The following is a 25245-nucleotide window of genomic DNA, read 5'->3' as shown; positions in this document are numbered from 1 at the left end:
GCAAGTCATTCGACCTCAGTAGGTCTCAGTTTTCTCATTTGTAAACTGAGGTAGTTAAACCAGATCAGATGTTCTTAACCATTTTTTTCTTTTTTATCCTGGACATCTTTAGCAGGGTGGTGAAGCCCATGCACCTCTTCTCAGGATAATCAGTTAATTAATTACACTGAAATGAAGTTATCATTTTCCCCCTTATCCATACTCCTTGAACTCTATCCACAGACTCCTTGGAGGTTCAGGGACCCCAGTTTGAGAAATGGTAGACTGGATGAATTTGAATGTTTCTAAGTCTAAAATCTATGATGATGATGATAATAGCCGACCTCTATGTAGCAGTTTAATGTTTGTAAATTCTTCAGAGTTGCATACACTGTTATATTTGAAGTTTCAAATCACAGTGCTGGAGAAGACTTTTGAAAGTGCCTTGGAGGTCAAGTCCGTCAATATGCAAAGAAATTAATAACAGCTATTCATTGGACAGTCAACTACTAAAGCTGAAGTTTGAGTACTTTGGTCACACAATGAGAAGATGAGACTTGCTAGAAAAGACCTTGATGTTGGGAAAGATTGAAGGCAAAAGAAAAGGGGATGACAGAGGTTGGGAAAGATAGATGGCATCATGGAGAAAACGGACATGTACTTCAATTGACTTTGAGAGAAAGTGGAGAACACAAGGGCCTGGCGTGCTATGGTCCATAGGGCCATGAGGAACGTAACCCAACTGAACAGTAAATTGTAACAACATTTCTGAAGCACATGCTATTATCATTCCCATTATAATGATGAAGAAACAGACATTGAGGTTAAGTGACTTGCCCAAGTCACTAGTAAGTATCTGAGGTAGGATTTGAACCCAGGCCTTCCTGACTAAGTACAAGACTTCACAGAAGCCTATCAATGGTGAGAAGACATGACAGGGGATGGTATCTGCTGGCCTCCATTCCTTTTCTAGATTTGGCTCTGGCACTATGGCCTTAATCTTGGAGTCACCAAACTCTGGAAACCGTTCCTGGTAACCTCTTTTCCCTGTGGTCTGCTGTTTCCTTAGGACTCTACAGCACTGGGGAGGAGAGGCCCAAATTTAAAAAAAATTTGGAAACCAATGATATTAAAATCATAGCTTTTGGGTAAGAAACCTGGCCACATTTCATTCTGGATCTGAACTCCCTAACTGCCCAGGAAGAACCAAACCAGCTGCCAGTTCCACACCCTTCAGTGTGTAGGCTAGCCAAAGGGTGTAGGGCGAGTGAGAAGTGAACACAGCCTGACTTATTCCTCCCACAGCCCTCACCCATCTTCCCACTGGAAGACAGTCGGCCTCTCCTATTCCATTTGCTGTAAGGAGCAGAAAGTCTTTAAACAATGTGCAGATGACTGCATCTTATCTAGCCCCGGGATAAACAGATGAGTTCCGTTTGCAGCTTTGCCAATCTCATAAACCTTCTGTGCATGGATATTCACACCTCCCTGCTCCTTCCCCACTACCATTCTCCCCTCCCTTTTCTTTTTAAGAAAACAAAAACAGCAACTTAAACATATCAGTCTGACAAGCTCTCTTAACTTCAGTACTCCAAAAGGCTGGAGCTCCTGAAGGAAAGGGCTGGGAGAGAAGACAGTAGCTGTGGTTAATTCAACCGGCTACCAGATGGGGAAGAAAACACCCTAGAAGCTGGGGAGGCTGAGGGTAAAACAGCTTTCCTGAATCAATGAAGATTTGACAAGCTCTGGTGCTTGTGACAAGTAACATGTGAGCATGTGAGTACAGCCCTACAAATGCACGGGGGAAGCCCCCTTTCTATCTTCCTACGTCTTAATACTACCAGGCATCATGATGATTGATGCTCCCGTCGTGTGTCCCATTTAAATTGGGACAGTTGTCAGCAAACCAGAGTAAACTGTTTTATATTCATTAAACATTTGGTTCAGGGCTGTGATTTCAGTCATGCAGAGAGCTCCTGGGGTGGGATCCCCTTTCACCAATGCAGACTGGCAATTCATCTCTAAATCATAGTTTTAGGGAGTTGCCCTAAGGCACTGAAAAGTTAAGTTACTGACCCAAGGTCTCACAGCTCTTTTGCACAGGATTAGAGGTTAAAGCTAATAGGGACCTTATAAGTAATGGAATCTAACCCCTTCACCTTACTTATGGAGAAATCAAGGCCAAAAGAGGCTCAATGACTTGCCCAGGGTTACCCAGGTAGTAAAGTGTTTAAAGAGGGACTGGAATTAGGATCTTGCTGATGTCTAACCAGCAGACTATCCTAAGGCCTAAATCTAGGCCTTCCTGACTGTTGGCCAGACCAATTGCCATTGCTACATGAAATAGAGCAGGCACTACTGTTTAATAAAACTGTTGTGTTGGTTTATTTAAGAATGCCTATAAAAACAGTGATGTCTTTAAGGTTTGCAAAGCACTTTGCAACTATTGCCTTATCTTGAGAGGGAGATGCTATTATCCTCATTTTACAGATGGGAAAACTGAATCAGAAAGAGATTAAGGGTCTTGACCAGGGTCACATGGTTAATAAATGTCTGAGGCTGGATTTGAACTTGGGTCTTTCTTAGTCCTAGTCCAGAGATCTATCTAGTGCCATCTAGCTGATATTTATATAGCTCTTTACAGTTTAACAAAGCATTTTATCTACATTATCTCATGTGATCCTCATAAGAACCCTATGAAGTAGGGAACAGAAGTCACATGATCTGTTCTAGATCATTACGAAACAGTCTTGGTTTAGGGAAATGAAAGTGACTTGTCCAAAATCTTGCAGCTGCTAAGTGGAAGACTCAGGACTTGAACACAGGACCTTTACCACCAAATCCAAGGTTTTGCCATCACACATCTATCTATCTATCCATCTGTGTCATCAGCCTATCATGTACCTATATCTACATATCTCCCATCCATATCTACCCATACATCTCTGTAATCAGTGTTTATCATCTATTTATATTTATATATCACCTATTCATATCCATCCATCCATCCATCTATCCATCTATCCATCTACTCACCTACCCACCCACCCATCCATCCATCCATCCATCCATCCATTTATCTATCTATCTATCTATCTATCTATCTATCTATCTGTCTGTCTGTCTGTCTGTCTGTCTGTCTGTCTGTCTGTCTATCTATCTATATCTATCTGTCTGTCTATCTATCTATCTATCTATCTATCTATCTATCTATCTATCTATCTATCTATATCTATCTATCTATCTATTTATCTATCTCATAAGGAGCAAATAAATGAGGCTGGATTTGAACTTGGGTCTTTCAACTTTCTAACTAATTTTCTAGCTAACACATATAAGCCCCATATTACCTAGATGCCAACAGAGAATATAAGACAATAAACAGAGATTGTTACAATACAAATATTTTGTTGTATAGTGGTAAGTATCTTCACTTTGCTCATCTGCAAAAATGAGAGAGTTATATTTCCAGCTCAACATCTATGAAATGATGAACCATCAAAAAGGTTTTTGTCTAGTAAAATGAAAAGGACACTAATAAGTTATTACATTTTAGTAAGAGTTCTTATCATGAGAGTAGAGAGATTTTGGGGGGAGGCATGAACTGGAAAGGGAAAAAAATCTCTATTTTTACTAATCTCTGTCTAAAAATTGGCATTTCCTTCAATTATAAATAAAAAAAAAACCTATTCTGAGTAGGAACGTACAGATTTCACTGTACTGCCAAAGAGGTCCGTGACACAAACAAGGATAAGAATTCCTTCATTCAGAGGGCCACAAAACAAAATGCTATGTGGCATGTGAGGGCAAAGGTTGTGACCAACCAGGAAAGGTCTCCTAGAGAAGGTGCCATTTCAGTGGAGTTTTATTCCATAATGCTCTAGGCATTACGTGCCTCCCTTGGCACACAAGACACAAATATCTCATCTCTTGCTGCTGGTCTGAGGGAAATAGGATTGCTATTTCTTCTCTCTTTTCTGTTTGAAGGTTATTTCATTTGAGAATGTTTTCAGTATCCATGACATCTTTCATCTTAGAATTTGAGTCTTTCCCTTACCAGCTCCAGTTTTTCTTTTTGTTCATGCTGGAGATTTCCAAAACACTTAGAAAAAAAAAAGGCCTTAACCTGCGTTTCCTCCCCAACTCCCCTGAAGAGCCTTCTCCGCATGAAGCGAAACGTGGTTTTCCTGCACTCCCTTTAAGCCCACAGGGTAAATCACTGACATACGCAACACACAAACATTATCTGCCTCAAAATGAACATACAACCAACCCTCCCTCTGGAGTCTCTTAGTGTGAATGTTTCCTGTTTAAAATGGAAAGAGAGAAAGGAGGAATTCCAGGCCTTGGACTTTTAGGGTCCTGTTCTCTCCCCGGAGACTCTTCTCTGTTAAAACAGCACATTATAAAAGACAGGCACTCTGGGTTGTTTTTTGGTGAGACAAGCCAGACTAAGTGCTGAAGGGGCAGAAGCCACCCTCCGAGATACAATCCCGACTCACTGCAGGCGTGGAAGACAATTGGTGTCTCTTCTCACACACCTCATTGTGGCGACAGGGTCCCACTTTCACGGAAGGGAAAAGTGGGGTTTCATTTTTCTCTGGGCAGACAGGGCAGAGTCCGAGATGATTTCACGATCCCATTCCTAGTTTCCTTTGAGGGGAAACTTTATGACTGGAACTTGTGCTTACATGTGGTAGAAACCAAGAGTGAGGTGGCTGTTCTTTGTCAAGAACGAAAATAATGGAAACCACATTATTCTGTAAAATCCATCATAACAGTTATCTTTTGGGGAAGAAGAAAAACAATATGCTGGCCTATGAAAACACAGAGTTAATGTTTCAAAGAGCGCTAAAGATACTGAAGATTTCTCTTTTTAGAGTCTCTACTATTCATAGTACCTTCTTGCTTAGAAAAGACATTTTTCTGTAACCTACTAGATGTTTTTTTTCTGAGCGAAAAGAAATTTCTAAGCGCTTGCCCACATCCTTGCTCTTTTTAAAAATAATTTTATCCCCACTTGTGTTTGCGCATCATCTCTTTCTCACTGTATTTTCACTATAGTATGGAGAAATGAAAAAAGGGAGAAAAAAGTTCCACAAAACTAAGAAACATTCAAAATAAGCCTGCCGTTCTATTCAGGATCACACCTGTGCTCCCTACTTTTATAACAGGCACAGGTGAGGGACTGGCCATCTTATAATTCTTATTTATGGTAAATCTTGATCATTATGATTTTGTAGCATTTGGTTTTGATTGTTTTTCTTTGTTCTTCTTCCATTTTTTTTTTTGGAGGCAATCAGGGTTACGTGACTTGCCCAGGGTCACACAGCTAGCGAGTGTCTGAGGCCAAATTTGAACTCAGATTCTCCTGACTCCAGGGCTGGTGCTCTTATCGACTGTGTCACCAGCTGACGCTTGCATTTACTTTCTTGAAGTCGTTGTGTATATTGTTTTCCTGGTCCTCCTTCTTCACTGGGCATCACTTCCCATGCTTCTAGGTAGACATCATGTTCATCATTTCTTATGACACAATACTTAATATCACATCACATTTGCATCCCATAACTGGTGTAGGCATTCCCCAATCAATGGGCAGCTCCTTTGTTTTTAGTTCTTTGTACACCAAGAGCGCCCATAAATATTTTGTTGTTTTGGGGGGCCTTTCCTTTTGTCACTGATCTTTTTGGAATTTTTTTCAAAGGATGTTTAAGCCTGGGGAGGAATCTCCACCCTTAATAATTATAGGATTTTGCAAAGATAAAGGAAGGAGAAGAGGGAGATTACATGAGAGCTGCGCTCAACTTTAGCTTCTCCGACAGTGGTTTCTTTATTGGTTTAGAACCTTACTTTTGTGGATGAACATATAAACCAGTACCATTCTGGGACATCCTAAGTACTGATCATGGAGACTGTTGCATGCATTGTACCTACAGTGAGAAATCCAGGAGCTGTCTCCCCTGGAGATTTGGATTAAAACACCAATCCAAAGAGGAAATGCATCACGACTTTAAGCCATCTCATTTTTCATGAGACCTTGCGAGCTCTACTTGTGTATGTTATTATTTTTCCAAAGGAATAAAAAAAAATCTTTTTCCATTTAAAATATCAGAAGAATACCACATCATTTCTGAAAAGCAGGGTGGGGGTTTGGGAGGGGAAGTGTTTGTTTTCTTTGGAAAATAGCTAACCCTTCCTGATAGGCAGAAGGGTCAATCAATCAGTCGATCCACAAGTGTTTATTATGTACCAGTTGTTAAGGACAGAAAGACAAAAATGGAATAGCTTCTACCTTCAAGTACTTTGCATTCTATAGGATGAAAAATGTGTGTGTGTGTGTGTGTGTGTGTGTGTGTATATATATATATATACACATATATACATGTATATATAATGTATATACATAATTATATATACATGTATATATGGAACTACACAAAATAATGCAGGGTGACTTGGGGGTGGAAGAGAAGCCCCACTTGCAGCTAGGGGACCGAGGCAAGAACTAATGTAGGATGTGATGTTAGAGACGTATTTTGAAGGAGCTTCTTAGAAAAGAAGCAAAGGCAAACAGAGAGGGGATTTCAGGCCTAAAGAAGAGCCTGGACAAAGTAAGTGATGGATACAGGACATGAAATGTTTGTATGTGAGAAACATAAAAATAGGTGAATTTGGCTAAACTTTAAAGTAACTGAGGAGAGTAAGGAAGTATGTAAGAGTCAGGGGAGACAGGCTGGAAGCAGACTATGAAGGGTAGAGTCTGTATTTGATTCTAAAGGAAACTGGGAGCCACTGGAGTTTATTGAGGAAGGGAGTGATATACTCAGACCTGCGCTTTAGAAAAATCACCTTGGTAACTTTGGGGAGGATGGGTTAGAGAGAGATGAAAGAAGAGCAATAAATTTCTGTGGTCTTTTAAGTCCTATCCTCACTGCCATTCTAAGAGGACTTAGGAAAAATGGTGCTACATGGTCTCCACAGATCAATGAGAGTGAGCTGGCTACAAAGGCATTAGTTACATACAAAATGGTTATTGCCATTCATGAATATAATTTTATTATGATACTACATTAGGCTGTTCATAACTTTTGTTGTAAGTTTAGTCATTTGACTCAGATTTAGTGTAAAGAACAAGAATTTCGCAAGGTCTATCAGAAGGTTTCTGCACTGACAATCAGATGCTGATGGCAGAGTACTTAATTCAGAGACTCAAGATTTTCTGGAATTCTCCAAAGGTTTAAGTGATGCCTGGTGGCCCTAGATACATTCTGGATATCTCAATAAGTTACTTTTTCAGAGGGATGAAGGAGAGCTAGTGAGTTAGGAAATAATGAAGGTTAAAGAGACCAGCTGGAGAAAGCTTAGAGAGACACAAAGTACAAGAGCTAAAAAGCCAGAACTGATTGACAAGTAAAAGGAAAGGTAGATATTTTCTTTCCCAGCACATAGCATTAAAGTCATTACTTATAAAACTCTTGAGTAGCAGACTGGAGCTCTTTTGAGTTTTATAAAGCACTCTGTATACACAGAAAGAAATGAGGCAAATATCAAACAGATCCTTAACCCATGACCATTTTAATAAAAAAAAAAAAAGATAAAAAAGGGTGGGGAGGCATATAGCTTTTGAGAATCAAATTTGGTGCCCAAGTGGTAAGGCAGCCAAATGGGCTGAAACCCCTGATGCCATCTGCATGAGCTGCCTGCATCTCTCAGCCAGGGCCAAAGAGCTCACAACATCATATCCACCACAAAACAAAACAAAACACCCAGAAATTCTTTAAGGCTTGAGCGAGTATATGTGCCTTCTACTCTGGTTCTTTTCCAAACAATGCACGGCAAAAAAAAAAAAAAAAAAAAAATCAGATAATGTAAACTAATACAATCCCAGGCTCTCAAGTAGAACATGCCATGGGCAGAGAGAGGACTGTTTTTAGTTTGAGGACTGTGTTTGGAATTCCTATGGTGTCAGGTTTCCAGTTACCAGGCCTTTATCCCCTGGTCCAGGCACGAATGTGGTCGGCCAGGATTAGGGGAACACGGCAATGTATATTACATAGCTTCAACTTCTATAGACTTTACAGAACTATAAAATAGAATGATCATTTGATAACCTGTGTTACAAAAAAGACTGTGGAAAAATTTCTAACTTTCACCACTCTGGTTTCCCTTTGTATTATGAGGAGGGGGCCCTGGCAGTTGGTGGAAGATTTGAGTGGGGATAAAGTTCAGATACAGATGTGACCATTTTCAGATTTTCTTTCATGATATTTCTTTGGAATTTAAAAAGAGGTGACAATTACTGAGCAACAGGAAGGGGTGGAGGGAGAGATCTACTTAAGGAGATAAGTTGCTAAATCCACATTTCATTTTTGCTTCTGTTCTGGAGTTATAACCTTTCTAACCTCCTCACCCGCCACCTCCCAACACACACAGACACACAAACACACACACAGAGACACACACACACACACACGCCTGATATCAATTTTGTTATTAACAAGTGGTGATGGGAATGGGGTTGGGAGAAGCCAAATGCCAAACTCATGGGCACAGTTCAGCAGGTACAGAGAGGGGGCATTAAAACTTTTTTTAATTTTTATCCCTTTTAGGGATGAGAGAGGGTTACAGAAAGTGGATTCCATAGGATTTAATGATCCGAAGTTAATGCACAAGAGGAGAGTTTTCAGAATGAACCCAGGACTTCATGCAACTTAAATCCAGTTGGGGAGTACTTGCTGTTGGCTTTGCAAATGTCCTGGAGTCATCTCAAGAGATCTTGATTTTTAATCAGAAGGAATGAAAATGCAAAAGAATATATCTTTTCATTATTTATTTGTTTATTTTTGCCTAAGACCCCTAGTCCTAGACCCTAATTATTTAAACGTTTTGTTATTTCGTTTTATGGTCATGGGAAAGTCATTGGTCAATTTCCAAAGTTAGGTTTCAGAGGCTGAGTTCGTTGTTTGGAAGGTGTGAATTTACTATTTTGTCTTGTTTTTCCTTATTCTTTACAAAGCAGAAGCACCAGATAGCTCTTTTTCTCTTTTTTTCTAGCTTTTTCAACTGCAAGCCTAAGTCATTGATCTCCTCTTTCTCTATTTTATTTATGTAAGCATTCAGAGATATAAAATTTCCCCTAATAACTGCTTTTGCAGTATCCCATAAGTTTTGGTATGTTGTCTCACTATTGTCATTCTCTCGAATGAAATTGTTGATTGTTTCTATGATTTCTTCTTTAACCCAACCCTTCTTTAGAATTAGATTATTTAGTTTCCAATTGATTTTTGGTTTCTCTTTCCATGGCCTTTTATTACATGTAATTTTTAATGCATTATGATCTGAAAAGGATGCATTGATTATCTCTACCTTTCTGCACTGGATTGTGAGATTTTTATGTCCTAGTACATGGTCAATTTTTGTAAATGTTCCATGTACCGCTGAGAAAAAAGTATATTCCTTTCTATTCCCATTTAATTTTCTCCAAAGATCTATCATATCTACCTTATCCAGAGTTTTATTTACCTCCTTAACCTCTTTCTTGTTTATTTTAAGGTTGGATTTATCTAGTTCAGAGAGGGGGAGGTTGAGGTCTCCCACTAGTATAGTTTTGCTATCAATTTCTTCCTTCAACTCCCCCAACCTCTCTTCTAAGAATCTGGATGCTATACCACTTGGAGCATACATGTTTAGTAATGATATTGCTTCATTGTCTATGGTGCCTTTTAGCAGGATATAGTTTCCATCCTTATCCCTTTTGATTAGATCTATTTCTGCTTTTGCTTTGTCTGAGATTAGGATTGCTACTCCTGCCTTTCTTACATGAGCTGAAGCACAATATATTCTGCTCCATCCTTTGACCTTTATCCTATGTGTATCCCCCCGTTTCAAATGTGTTTCTTGTAAGCAGCATATTGTTGGATTATGGCTTTTAATCCATTCTGCTATCCGTCTCCGTTTTATGGGAGAGTTCATTCCATTCACATTCACAGTTATGATTACAATCTGTGTATTTCCCTCCAACCTCTTTCCCACCATTTGTGCTTTTAGCTCTCCCGTCTCCCTTCCCCTCCTCAATAGTATTCACTTTTCTCCCCCTCCTCCTGCAGCCTTCCCCTCCTTCTTTTGACCCCCCTCCCTTTTAGTCCCCTTTACTCTTATTGCTTCTTTCCTCCCTTTTAGCCACCCTCCCCTTTCTTCCCCCTTCCCCTCCTACAACCTATAGAGCTAGTTAGGATTATCTGCTTAAGGTTATTGTTCCCTCCTTTGAACAAATCAGATGAGAGTACCTCTCAAACAATGCTCATCTCCCTCCCCTCCTTCCCTCTACTATGGTTTTGTACTTCTTCCTGTGATATAATTTGCCATTTTCTGCTTCCCCCTTTCCACACCTCTTATTACATTCCCTTCTCATACTTAAATCATATTTTTGACATGACATCATTTACTTTATGCCCGTTCCCTCTACATATATCCCTTTTATCATAATAGCTGCACAGTTCTCAAGATTAACAGGTATCATCTTCCCTTATAGGGAGGTAAACAGTTTGCCCTAATTGAGTAGCAAGTTTTTGTTTTTGTTTTTTCCCCTCTGTTTACCTTTTTATGATTCTCTGGAGACCTGCATTTGAAGATCAAATTGTCTATTGAGTTCTGGTGTTTTGGTCAGGAAGCTCTGGAAATCCCTTATTTCGTTGAATGACTTTCTCCTTGCCTGAAATGTTATGCTGAACTTTGCTGGGTAGTTGATCCTTGGTTGAAGTCCCAACTCCTTTGCCTTACGGAATATTGGGTTCCAATTCTTTCGATCTTTTAATGTAGAAGCTGCAAGGTCCTGTGTGATCCTGACTGTGTGTCCTTGATATTTGAATTGTTTCTTTCTGGCTGCTTGTAGTATTTTCTCCTTCACTTGATAGCTCTGGAATTTGGCAACTATATTTCTTGGGGTTTTGAGTTTGGGATCCCTTTCGGGAGGGGAATGGTGGATTCTTTCGATGACTATTTTGCCCTCTGAGTCTAGTACTTCTGGACAGTTTTCCTTGATAATTTCCTGGAAGATATTGTCCAGACTCTTTTCCTCATCATGGGTTTCTGGCAGGCCAATAATTCTTAGATTTTCTCTCCTGGATCTATTTTCCAGGTCAGTTGTTTTTCCAATTAAATATTTTACATTTTCTTCTATCTTTTCATTCTTTAGATTTTGTTTGACTGATTCTTGTTGCCTCATTGAGTCATTAGTTTCTACTTGCCCAATTCTAATCTTCATCGTAGTGTTTTCTTCAGTTAGCTTTTCCATCTCCTTTTCCATCTGACCAATTTTTCCCTTTAAGGAGCTATTTTCTCCATTTAATTTTTGTACTTCTTTTTCCATTCGACCAGTTTTCCCAGTTAGGTTTTGGGTTTCCTTTTCCATTTGATTAGCTCTTCCTTTTAGGGAATTATTCTCTCCAGTTAATTTTTGAACTTCCTTTTCCATTTCTTCAATTTTCTTTTTCAGGGTGATGTTCTCATCAGTGAATTCTTTTTTTATAGTTTTAAAATCATTGGCCAGTTTTTCTTTTATATACTTCTTCAGACGTTCCAGGTAATCTAGTTGTGCTTGCGAGAAATTCATAGTCCCATCTGAGGTTTCAGATGGAAGTACAGTCTCAGCCCTAACCTCTTTGGTGTTTGTGTTTTGGTCCTTATCCCCATAGAAAGATTCTATGGTTTTTTCACTTTTCGTCTGCTTTTTCTGATTCATGATGTTGGCTGAGTGTTGTAGCTTTTGGTTCTTTCAGTCAGAAGGTACAGATCTTTAAGTTGAGCTGATGTGTGTCTAGGCTAATAGCAGGCTTTTGTTTTTTGTTTCCCCGATCAACCCTGGGGTTAGCTTGTTAGGTGTGTGGGAGGGGTGGTCTGGTCTCAGGATATCTCCTCAGCTGACTTGAGGCAAAGGCAAGGTCAGGGGATGGTGATCCCAGCTTCCCTATTGTCTTCCCTTTTCCCCTGGAGGGCTGGGGCACGCCTAGAAGCTAATGCGTGTTCCCGCCCCTCCTGGGGCTCGTCTCCCGGCTCTGAGGCTTGCCTGGGTCTCAGTGCGAATTTTCTCTGCCCTGGGTCGTCTGTCCCTCCAGATCGCCTCCGCCACAGTAGGAAGAATCCCCCCTTGCCACTTTTCCAGCCTCTGGTGTTATGAGACCACCCGCCCCCTTCTGCTGTTCCCGCTGATCCAGGATTAATCTGGGGAAGAATTTTATGGTTCCCTCACGGTCATCAGGGGGGAGGAGAGAGCACTTACTGATCACTCTGCCATCCCAGTTCCTGGAAGTTCAAGTAGTGACCCACCAAAGTCCGTCTTCAGGCTGAAGATTTCAAGGGCTGCTGCGCTGATGTCTGGCACTCAGCGGCTCTCACCGGCTTGGCCTGGCTTATCTCCTGCTCCGCTGGTCTCGCCCGCCACTCTCGGGCTCCTCTGGTCCCCTCCGCCCTGCCGCGCTGACCGCGCTGCGCTGTGCGCCGGGGTCTTACCCCCGCGGAACAGATCCCTCTCGTGGACCCTCTGGTCCAGCCTGGGCTCCGAATCCGTCAAAGTCCATCACCCACTGGATTCTACACCTCCAAAGTCTGGTCAGACTCTCCCCCCAGAGATATCCAGAGGAGTTTTTCCTCTTTTTCTCTAGAAATGTGAAGGGTGTTGTTTTTAGGGCACATCCTACTGGGCCACTCCCAGTTTTACAACCTTTACAATCTAAATAGATTACTAACTCCACGTGTGAGCCACTTAAAAGTTTCACCTCTTTACAAGCTGTAAATGCAACCAAGCAAAAAGTCTGAAAGGGGAAAATCCTTAATACCTCAATATCTCTATTATGTTCCTTCATATCCATTAATTTAATCAAATTAGTGGGTGGGTGGGGGAATTAATTGATCAAACCTGCTCCCATACCACTTTTCCTCTGCAGTCGCTTTGTCCCCCTTGACAGATGAAAAATTTTGGATCTTGAAATTTTTTTCTAGATAAATGGATAAAGATAAAGTATCCACCTTTAACCCTTAATCCCCTTGAATAATTTCTAAAATTACAGATTTTGGGAGGGTAAAACTGCATTTTGGTATTACACTATTACAACTGGTATTACACTACTACAATCCTAAAGATCAGTAGCAAAGTATGACTCTTAAATATTGCTACTTATAAGTACAGAAGAAAGCAAAGTGTATACTTTATTAAGATATGGGAAGAATTTATCAACCAATTCTTGCTACCAAAATACTTAGGATCAAAAATTCAAAGACAGAAAGGTGAGCAATCTGAGTAGGGCAAGTATGTAGGCCCGTGTTATGAAACAAAGACCACAAAACACTTAGAACTTGATTTTGTAGAATAATTTTAAGTGTGACATGGCACAGAATATTTTTATGTGACTGGTGCAGCAATGTGGTCTAGAATTCTGCCAAGCAGATGCCACAACAGGATGGCAAATTGTGGCAGGAGCAGTATTTACTTCTAATAACAAGGCTGGAAGATTCCTGCCACAGAAACTAGTTCTTTTTTTTTTTTTTATCTAATAAAAAGCAGTTAAGTACTGTGGGATCCAATGTCTTTAGAGTCAAAGAAACTAGGGTCACATCCCTCTTCTGGGCAAACCACCTCCCTGGGCTTCAGCTTCCTCATCTGTAAAACAATGGGTTTAGGCTAGATGGCCTCAGAGTTTTCCAACTCCAGCTGTAAATTCCTTTGGCATGGTTCAGTCTTATCAGTCATGCCTGACTCTCCATGGCCTCATTAGAGGTTTTCTTGGCAGAGATACTGGAGTGATTTGCCATTTCCTTCTCTGGCTCATTTTACAGATGAGGAAACTGAGGCAAACAGGTAAGTGACTTACTCAGGGTCACGCAGCTAGTATGTGTCTGATGCCAGATTTGAACTCAGGAAGATGAGTCTTCCTGACTTCTGGCTGTCTACACTGTGCCACCTGATAATAATACTGCCTGGCACATAGAAGGTGCTTAATAAATGCTTGTTGATTTACCTTGACTTAATAGTTGAAATTTACATAGTACTCTAAGTATTGCAAAGCATTTTCCATATATTACCTTCTTCCTCCAAAGTATTATGGTTGGTTTTTTAGAAAAGGAAAGAATTATATCTGATTAGGAGATTAGAAAAGGCTTTATGAAGAAACTAGAATTTGAGATGGAACTTGAAATCAGTATTAACCTGGAAATGGGAAAAGGTATCACATAGGGTCACAGATTTTGGGTTCGCAGATCCCTAGAGCCTTAGAGATAAACCCTATCATTTTATAGACAAAGAAACTGAGATCCAGAGAGCTTATATAACTTAACTAAGGTGACTCAGGTAGTCATGAGGGTCAACCTCGATTAGAACCCAGGTCTTCTGATTCTAGAGTCATTGAGCTTTCCATCGAACCATATTTTAGAGAGTCAAATTTTTCTTTTCAGCTCTGGTCTTTTCATCAAGAATGCTTGAAAATCCTCTATTTCATTGAAAGACCAATTTTTCCCCTGAAGTATTATACTCAGTTTTGCTGGGTAGGTGATTCTTGGTTTTAGTCCTAGTTCCTTTGACTTCTGGAATATCCTATTCCATGCCCTTCGATCCCTTAATGTAGAGGCTGCTAGATCTTGTGTTATCCTGATTGTATTTCCACAATCCTTGAATTGTTTCTTTCTAGCTGCTTGCAATATTTTCTCCTTGACCTGGGAACTCTGGAATTTGGCCACAATGTTCCTAGGAGTTTCTCTTTTTGGATCTCTTTCAGGCGGTGTTCTGTGGATTCCTTGAATAATTCCTTTTGCCCTCTGGTTCTAGAATCTCAGGGCAGTTTTCCTTGATAATTTCATGAAAGATGATGTCTAGGCTCTTCTTTTGATCATGGCTTTCAGGTAGGCCCATAATTTTTAAATTGTCTCTCCTGGATCTATTTTCCAGGTCAGTTGTTTTTCCAATGAGATATTTCACATTATCTTCCATTTTTCCATTCTTCTGGCTTTGTTCTGTGATTTCTTGCTTTCTCATAAAGTCCTTAGCCTCCATCTGTGCCATTCTAATTTTGAAAGAACTATTTTCTTCAGTGAGCTTTTGAATCTCCTTTTCCATTTGGCTAATTCTGCTTTTGAAAGCATTCTTCTCCTCATTGGCTTTTTGAACCTCTTTTGCCAATTGAGTTAGGCTAGTTTTCAAGGTGTTAATTTCTTCAACATTTTTTTGGGTCTCCTTTAGCAGGGAGCTGATCTGCTGTTCATGCTTTGACTTCATGTCTCTCATTTCTCTTCCCAGCTTTTCCTCTACCTCTCTAACTTGATTTTCAAAATTCTTTTTGAGCTCTTCCATGGCCTGAGCCCATTGGGTGGGCTGGGACACAGAAGCCTTGATTTCTGTGTCTTTGCCTGATGGTAAGCATTGTTCTTCCTCATCAGAAAGGAAGGGAGGAAATGCCTGTTCACCAAGAAAGTAACCTTCTATAGTCTTATTTCTTTTCCCTTTTCTGGGCATTTTCCCAGCCAGTGACTTGACCTCTGAATATTCTCCTCACACCCACCTTGCCTCCTGATCCTCCCAGCCAGTGTGTGGGGTCTGAGATTCAAATGCTGCTTCCAGCCTCAGGGCTTTTGGCGGGGGCAGGGCTGCTATTCAGTGTGAGATTAAGTTCAGGTGCTGAGGTCAGGGCAGGGCCGCCTCTCAGGCTCAGTTCCCTCAGGGGGTTTATGCACAGACCTTCCACAATGGATCCAGGCTCCTGCCCCCTTGGGGAGCCCCAGTCTGCAGCCGCCTCTCAGCTTCTACCTCCCAGGGGGGGCCTGAGTTATGGGGGCACCCCACTCCCCTCTCGACCCACCAAAGAGACTCTCTCACCGATCCCCGTCACCTGTGGGTGGAGAGACTTGTGCAGCTGCTGGAGATCCCGTCCCTGAAGCCTGCTCGGATCTGTTTCTCTCGGTGTCGCGGCGTGGCCGCAGCAGGTCTGGGCTGGGCTCCGCATCTGCAGCACAACAGACCTTTTGCGAGAGGTTTGCAGGTCCCTCTGTGGGTGGAGGGACCCGTGTGGCAGCTGGAGATCTCGTCCCTGAAGCCCGCTCGGATCTTTTCCTCTCGGTGCTGCGGCCGCGGCAGGGCTGCACTCAGCTCCCAGTCCCAGCGCCCAGTCCGTAGCACGAAGGACCCCCTGCGAGAGGTTTGCAGGTCTCTCTGGAACAGAAATCTCCCTCGCTCCAATGTTCCGTGGCTTCTGGGTTCAGAATTCGCCGTGAGTTGGTCCCCTCTAGCGTTCTGTGGGTTGTGGGTTCGGAGCTATGTGTATGTGCGTCTTTCTACTCCGCCATCTTGGCTTCCGAACCATATTTTAGGCAAGAAAGAGAAGAAGAAACTAAAGAACTAAAAGTGGAAAACTGAACACAGACACAAGCAGTCAAGCTGAGATTTCCATTCACATGTCTAAGCACAAAGGGCTGGCATTAAGTAGCATCAACTACTCTCAAGTTGTACAGACATTTTGGGGGAAATTTTGGAAACACTTTTGAAATGTAAATATAAAAACAAAAGTGTTTCATTGAAGAAATCAACTTTACTGGTCCTGGCCATGGAAGAGTGATGGCTCACTTTACACAATACCCTGAGGTAATAATGTCTGTGTATGAATGGGAGGTTTTTCACTTTAATGAACACCGTGTCATATTTTATTATGACATTAATATAAGAATACAAAAGACCTGGGCAGAGAAAAATGCCTTTTTCAAGTCCAATTTGACAGGAGCATAGAATAGTACATGGAACAAAAGTCTGGAAAAATACATGGAGTATGGAGGGCCGGAAAGCTGGCTAAGGAGGGGTAACTATTTGTTAAACAGTTGGAGTCTATTTATGAGACATGAGAAGAGGGGAGACACAATTGAATTTGTGCTAGAAAATTCCACTTGGCTGGGGGCATGTCAGACAGACTAGAAGAGAGAGAGATGAGGTGAAGGAAGTGACTTATAACAAGCCTGAGCCATCCTGGTGGCCAAGATCCAGGGCCGAAGCAAAATTAGGTTGAGCTGGGAAAAGGACCACTTATCGATGCTACTTCAACCAATGGAGATTTCTCCAGGGAGGGGTTGGAGTAGGAGGAGATCACGAGGTTTGGCAGGTGTGTGGGGAACAACCCTATGTGGACCTGCAAAAGGAACATTTGGCAAAATGAGACAGAATGGTGTATCTACACAGAGAGGGTCTCTTCTCTTGGTAGTTGGGTTCACACCTCTTTTATGCACACCTATCAGGTTCTATTTTGCATTATAGTTATTTATGCATATATTATTTCACTCCTCCAGATTGAACTCAAAGGCAAAGGCTGTGTTTTCTTTAAGTCTCCTCCAGCACTTTGCATACGGTAAGTAATTAATAAATGTTTACTAAATTAAAGAGGAAAAGGCTTGGAGTGCAAGTGAGAATGAGAGAATAGGTAGTAGTGGAGGGGAGGGAGAATGATAATTAGACATTCCACTAAGATGGAGAAATGAGCTTTAAAAATATGCCACAATAAGTAGCAGAAATTGGTGAGTGGGCTTGAGGAGGGTTAGCAATTTGACTCCATGAAGAAACATGGGAAGTGCAAATGTATGACTTTGGGAAAACTATTTAAATTCTCCGGGTCTCAGCTTACTCATCTTTAACAGAAAACAGTTATATGACATGATCTTTATAGGTCCCGACAGCTAAATTCTATACGTTTTAATTCCCTTCTCGTTTTCCAACCCCTCTACCCTTGGGACTTGGGGCAGCAGAAAAACAAAATGGGGGGAAGGGGAACCACTCAGAATCTTAAGAATAAAAGGAATCTAGGGGACCTTGTTGTCTGCACCTAGACAGGAATTTCTTCCATAACACTCTCAATAAATGGGCATCGAGACGTCTACTGAGGGCCTCAAGGAAGAGGAAACCAATTACCTTCCAAGGCATTCCATTGCATTTTAGAAGACTAATTGTTAGACGTGTTTCTTTGCATCAAGTTGAGATCTATCTCCTTTCAACTTTTACCCATCATTCCAAGTTCTGGCCTCTTTTTTTTTTAGGTTAATTAGAATAAATCTAATCAGTCTTTCATAGGACAGCCCTTTTAAATACTCAAGAACATCTATCATTATGTTCTTTCCAGGTTAAACATCCCTAGCCTCTTCAGGCTCTCTTCCCAGTACATAGTCTTTGGGGGCTTTCATGACATGTCTCTTGATATTCTCCAGCTTAGAATCCCAGGGTCATCATTCAGAGTTAGAAAGGACTAAACAGGCCATTTGGTCCAACTCCTTCATTTTTACAGGTAAGGAAAATGCTACGTGACTTGCTCAAGGTCACACAGGTTAGAAGCAGCAGAATTGGGATTTTGGAACTCAGATCCTCCAGCTCTAAATCCCAGGATTGCTTTATACCATTGTGCTTCTATCAGTGACTTCTCCCTCCAAAAATGCGGTGTTTAGAACACAACACAGCACTATAGGTGGGCTGAAGTAGCACAAGGCAGAGCACAGCAAGAGTATTACCTCTTTCATTCTGAATATTAAATCTGTCTTCAGACATTTCAGTCATATCCAACCCTTTGTGACCCCATTTGGGGGTTTTCTTGGCAAAGATATTGTAGTGGTTTGAGCTTCCTCCAAGCTCATTTTACAGATGAGGAAACTGAGGCAAACAGAGTTAAGTGACTTGCTCAGTATCAAACAGCTCATAAGTGTCAGAGGCCAAATTTGAACTCAGGAAGATGAGCCTTCCTGATTCCAAATCCAATGCTCTATCCACTCTGCCACCTAGCTGCCCTAAACCTGCTTAATTAAGTCTAAGCTCACTTCAGCATTGGGGGCTACTAGGTCAGACTATTGATAATCCATTAAAACCTCCAGATCTTCTTTCCCACGAACTGTATGGCAAGAGGAGGTTATCCCCCAGGAGTTCAAGGATGCCCCCATTGTCCATCTCTATAAAGGTAAAGGGACTAGATTGTCCTGCGACAATCACAGGGGGTCTCTCTCTTAGTTATTACTGGCAAGATTCTTGCTAGAGTCCTCATTAGTAGGCTAATCCTTCACCTGGAAGATGGTCATATGCCTGAGAGCTAGCATGGCTTCAGAAAGGGCTGAGGAACAATTGATATGGTGTTTGCTGCCTGACAAGTCCAGAAGAAACGCCAGGAGCAGAAAAGAGGCTTGTACACAACATCTGTAGATCTGACCAAGGCCTTTGACTGTTAGTCATGAGGGATTATGGAAAATTATGTCAAAATTTGGTTGCCCGAAGAAGTTCATCAGTATTGTATGTCAATTTCATGATGGCATGTTTGCCTGGGTTTTAGATAGTGGACAATGCTTGCCTTCTCAGTCACCAATGGAAGGAAACAGGGCTGTGAGCTTGTTCCCATGCTTTTTAGCATGATGTTTTCAGCCATATTGTCAAATGCTTTAATGAGGATGCCTCCCTAATTGTATGCTCTTGCCATGCCTCATGTCCCTACCCCAACCCTTTCTACTCTGGCCTCAAAAAATCTAGAAATTATATCTTTCTACTTTTTTGAGTTTTTATTGATATCTTTTGTTTTATATTACCAAATACATATCTTCTTTCTCCCCTACCTTCCTTTGTAACTAAGAATATAAAAGAATATCTATTTAAAGAGATGTTATTATAGCATGGTACCATAAAGTGGATTTGTGTTGATATGTGCATAGGTACCTATGCAGAGAGCATATGGATGGGGGGAATGATCAATCATTAGATGTCACACTACGATGGAGAGATGGGAGGACAGAAACATGTTAGAACATCCTTGAGCAGCATTGAAAATAGGGGAGAATCAAGTTTCATCAGCAGAAAAATCAATTACTTCCTGTTTTATTGGAAAGTTATTATGGGCCAGTTTTACAAAAGAATATAGCAACTCTCTTGGAACATGTTGTATGAAAGGCTTGAGTACAATTTAACTGTACAAACATCTGGCCAGCTGCCTCAGACTTTGAAGCAATTTCAGGCACAACTGCATTGTCCTCAAATGAAATCCAGTCACTATTTCCAAACACAGATGAATTTAGTTCCATGTGATCATTTATATTTTCAAGTAAACTCACAAGCTCTCAAAGTTAATCTTGGGCAACTGGATTAGTCTTAGAAATTTGTTTGTGGATGAAAATAAGAATTAGTAAGGGCCTGGGTACAATTTGCTCCTAAATTTTCTGGTCTAAATCTATCTATATTTCACAAGGTTAAAAGACTAGGATGTGTTTTTAAAGTTTTGAACATGGAACTGGGCTTCCCAGAGTTTAAATGGGGCAGTGCAGGGAGAATGAGAGGAATGACTTTGGAGTACTAGGGTTGGGTGTCTCTCAGTCCAGAAAGTATTTAGCAAGCTGAAAGTCAAAAGGCAGTATCAGAAAAATCAGAAGTGAAGGTGAGGTAGAGCGATTGGAAGGTTTTCTAGTACTAGTAACTCCTAACAGAATACATCTCTTACTTCTAACTGTGTCTGGTCTCAGTGTCCCTCTGTTTGGGAGTGTATTTAACAAATTCTTTAACAAAAACAGAAAGCAACTTCTTCAATAAATATTCACTTAAAAAACATTTACCAGTCATCAATTATATGCTAGGTGTTAGGTTTACAAAGAGAAAAAAAGGCCCCTCACTTCAAAGGGCAGCTGGGTGGTACCAAAGTGCAGAGAGTTCTGGATTGGGAGTCAGGAAGACTGAGTTCTAATATGGCTCTAGATACTTACTAGCTGTGTGACCCTGGACAAGTCACTTTGCCTCAGTTTCCTCCTCTAAAATGGGGATAATAATAGAACTTACCTCCCAGGGATATTGTGAGGATCAAATGAGATTATATTTGTAAAGCACTTAGCACAGTGCCTGGCACACTATGTAAATGTTAGCTATTATCATTAGTATTATTACTAATTAATTAATAATCACTGAATTAAATTCCTAAAACTTCAAAAATAAGTTCTTAAAACATTGAAATATCAAGTATGTTCCAAGTATATCTATTCCCCCAAATAGCACTCCAGCATATAGTGCCAAATCTCAAGCTTTATAAGAAATTTAAAAAAATAAAATGAAACTTCCTAACCAATCTTATTCTAATGCCTCATTATGACATGGAGATGGACCTGGGGGCTCGAGGCTATGTCAGTAGACCATAAATTCTACCAGGGCAACTAATCAGTAATGGCTGCAAGTATGGCCCTGGCCTAGACTGTGTTTGCTCTTAGAGAGAGAGCTAAAAGATGAATTTGGGGGAGATTAAGGTAAAGTATGACACGGATAAATTATACGGCGCTATAGTGGTAGAAATGAATACCCACACACTAACTAAACCATAGTTGGGTCCATTAAAATAAATACATGGAAGCTCTCTTTGCTTCTCTCTGTTAATTTTGAGATAGGCTCTAGGACCCTTGTGATTCTTTTAACAAAAGCACTGAAGAGAATTAGGCTCAGTCTTCATATTCTTTCTCCCTTAAGTAAGTTCCAAAGCTGCAAGCTGAGGCTGAGCTGGTCCGCACAATGGTGGTGCCATTTGCCTAATTCAGCTTTCCCAGCTATCAGTATCTAACTCATTATTCTGCCAAGCACTTGTGCGATATCATCAGCATTGAAAGATTCTACATAATATCAAATTCTATTCAGCTTTCATTTTTTAGACGAAATGGGTTTAAAGCACAAAGGTTACTGAACTGTATTGTTGCTACGGTTTTCACAAATAATAAAAGTTATTAAAGGAGTCTTAGGTAATAATGACTTCTGCAGAGTTTCTCACCATTCCGCCTTGGTCTCTTAATGCTCTAGCTAATCATTACATGGCTAGTAAAAAACGGGCTATTAACGCCATTACAAACCTTTTATTTTCAAATCATCTTTTATTGAAATTAAAATATCCTTTGTCATCCTTCCCTTTGGTGTGATGTGACTTTACTGTCTACTCTGCCTGTCATGGTCCCATCCTGGGCTTTGTTGCATGGGGAAATCACACTCAAGCAAAGAAAGGATTGTAGAGAGAACTGATTGTAACTGCAGATTTTCCCCAGCCCCAACTTTGTAGAATTTCAAAACAGTCAAATACCTAATACAGCTACTCACAGTCATGTGTCTTTCAAGTCTCTCTCCACTGCTGCCCACTTTCTTTTTCTTTTTTTTAAGGGAACTAGTGCTCAGGTCCAGAGACCAGCAGTTACTTTTTTTTGTGTGTGTGTGAAAGCTTTTATCAGGCACTTCTTTAGATGTTATTCTATCCTACATTTGTTCTCTAACTCATTGATTTATTGATTTGTTTCTTGAACGATTCAAAGAAAACTGTAAATTTATCCTTGCAGTCTACTCCTGTTTCTGCTTTGATTTCAGTGGGATTTGGTCCTGGTATGAAACGGACTGATATTAAGTATATTTGTTTCCTTTTCATACTGTGCTGTCCACACAAAACACAACAACCAGGGGAGTTTCAAGCTAGTCAGGAAGCCATGGTTTTAATAATTTAATACAAACCTTATAACGGAGAAGCTAATGTTGACAAGTATGTGTAGTCTAATATAAAGGCATTAATTAAAAGTAAATGCTGAAGTGATTTAACACTAAAGATCCATTTTCAAATATAACAGTTATTTACCATTTGCCAACGTGTCAAATGCTTTTAGGAACTGGAGAAAGATATAGTCCCTAATAGGAACATTTCCCATGGTAAGACCATGGATCTCATAAGGATTTTATGATAATATTTTTTCACTGGATTACATTTACCTTTATATCATTCCTCTTAGGCTAGGGCAGTATTCATAGGATGATCTAATTGTACATTATTTACAAGGAGTAAATCAGACTTTCTGTAATATTTCAAGCAGTTTGTTCAAGACTTTGGAGCCAGTCAGTGATAGAATCCAAAATCAACCCAAACTTTGGAGCCCATGAATCCATCTTAGAAATGATACATTAGGAAACTCTCTCTGAGGAAATCGAAAGAATTTTAGAAAGGCCTAATTTCTCTCTTACTTGTAGTTCCGGTCTATCAATCATTCTATGAGACTTTAAGGTATGTTGCCCTACCAGTGTCCATGCTGCTGAATGGTAGACACTGGGCTAGGCTGCTGGGGATTCTATCCAAGTAGAAAGGTTGGAAATCTCCTTAGGAGATCATCAGAGAGGCCTGGCTTTGGAGGCAGAGAACTGGGTTTGAACCCCAACTCCATTACTTTGTATTTTGTTCAGTTAAGTGCAATTCAACAATTGGGTGCCTACTATGTGTCTATCACGGGGTGATAGAGCCTCTGGGCTACAGGTTCCCCACCCCTGGTGGATCACTGTTAGGCACAGGAATGCATTAAATGAAAAGAAAATGACTTTTCTTGCTTTCAAGGAGTTTTCAGCCTATGAGATGCCCCTGGGCAAGTCATTGCCTTATGTATAAAATAAGGGGTGAGGGGAGTAGGCAGATGATTTCTGGGGTACTTTATAGCTCTAAATTTTATAAGTCTCTGATTTTCTTGTCTACATCATATAACAGCAGCTAACAATTATATATTAATGTAGAGTTTGCACAGTGTTTTACATATATTATCTCATTTCATCCTCACCACAACCCTGTAAGGCAAGCCCTGTTATTATCCCTATTTTACAGATGAGAAAATTGAGTCTGAGAGTAGTTAAGTGACTTGTCTAGGATCACAGAGCTAGCAAGTATCTGAGGCATGATTTGGACTTCGGTTTTCTTGGCTCCAAGCTCTTTACTTTATTATACTACCTAGCTACAAATAATATACATACATGTACACCTACACACATGTATATGGACACAACACACACTACATATTTATAATGTGCACATAAGTATTTACTTATATACATGTGCATGCATGTACAGATACACATATATGTGCATATGTGTATACAGATACAAGCATCTATGTGTATACATATATATGTGCATATGTGTATACAGATTCAAGCATCTATGTGTGATTATACACATTGGTGTATAGGCATGTGTAGGCGGCTATGAAATGGATACAGCTCTGGGCTTGCAGTCAGGAAGGCATACATTCAAATTCTAGCTCAGACACTTACTAGCTGTGTGACTCTTGGCAAATCATTTAACACTGTTTGCCTCAGTTTCCTCATCTGTAAGATGAGCTGGAGAAGGAAATGGCAAATCACTCCAGTAATAAATCTTAATAATGAGTTGATTGGAGGGATGACTTCTCTGATGGTGACTAGAAACTTATTACTGCCCTGGGCTCCAAAATTGCCTAAGTGCTTGATTTCCCCTTCAAGGTAGGCCACTGAGAATATGAATGGCTAAACCACTTTATAGCTTCTTTGTGCCTCAGTTTCCCAATCTGTAAAATAACACTGACCACTTTTTTTCAAAGCACACATAAGAATGTTGTGAAAATGAGATAAAATATGGGAACCCATCTTGACTGAGAAGAAAATTTCTAAAAAGATTAAAAGAATTGTAGTATTGTCATGCTGAGGCTGCATACGCTCCAATTAAAGTGGATTCTGATCCAGATCTTAACAATGTGTATTAGAAACTACTAGTCAGACACCTCCATAGATAGGAAAACAGTTCGGTCCTGGCACTTAACAAGGTAACACCCTACCTATAGTAAAAACACTTCTCTGTCTTCCTGTCTCCTTTCTCTTCCCTTTTCCCCTTCCCTCTGATTTACCTTTCTACTAGATGCTTTTTACGAGTACTCTATATAATTAACCATTATCAGGTTATTAAGCAGTTTGATAAGGTATGAACTAACTATTTAATCGTTTTCTTTATTTAAAATGTACTTACCATTTCTCAAAATAGCAATGAGGAATTTTCTACTTAGTTAATTAGATTAAGGTTTCTATATAAAGTTTAAGAACTGAAATTCTGCTAATCTACAGGCAAGTCTAGAAATTGGGGGTGGGGTGGGGAATCACCTAGAAGTTGTAGAGGTTTTTACAAACAGATTGTCAGCAAGCACTGTGTTGTATCTTTTTAATTTTTTTTAACCTTAAAGAAAACTAAAAGTGCCCCAACCAGCCCAATGGGAATTGACAATCACATCTACCAGCATGCTTTCTTACATAGTGAGTGATATCTGGAAGAAACAAAAAAAATGACTTCATTTTGGCATATAACTTTTCTGAATCTCATCTGAAAAAGGAGGCTTTCTGGGCATTTCTCTTGTGTCATCTAGATAGTCACGTGGGTTTCACATCCTGGAGCATAAGGATACAGCTGCATCACTCTCTTTTTCCTGCTTCTGCCCTGT

At 40.4% G+C, this 25245-nt stretch overlaps 1 protein-coding gene across 11 annotated transcripts in view; it reads right to left on the bottom strand.

Annotated features, from left to right (window-relative positions):
• The window catches only part of PARD3B (par-3 family cell polarity regulator beta), a 1282024-nt gene that overhangs the window by 6365 nt on the left and 1250414 nt on the right, over nucleotides 1–25245 (bottom strand). The gene's annotated exons all lie outside the window — the stretch shown is intronic.

The sequence above is a fragment of the Notamacropus eugenii genome, chromosome 6, assembly GCF_028372415.1.
Source record: "Notamacropus eugenii isolate mMacEug1 chromosome 6, mMacEug1.pri_v2, whole genome shotgun sequence".
NCBI lineage: Eukaryota > Metazoa > Chordata > Mammalia > Diprotodontia > Macropodidae > Notamacropus > Notamacropus eugenii.
The sequence above is the reverse complement of the archived record's forward strand: the minus strand, read 5'-3'. Positions and strand labels throughout refer to the sequence as shown.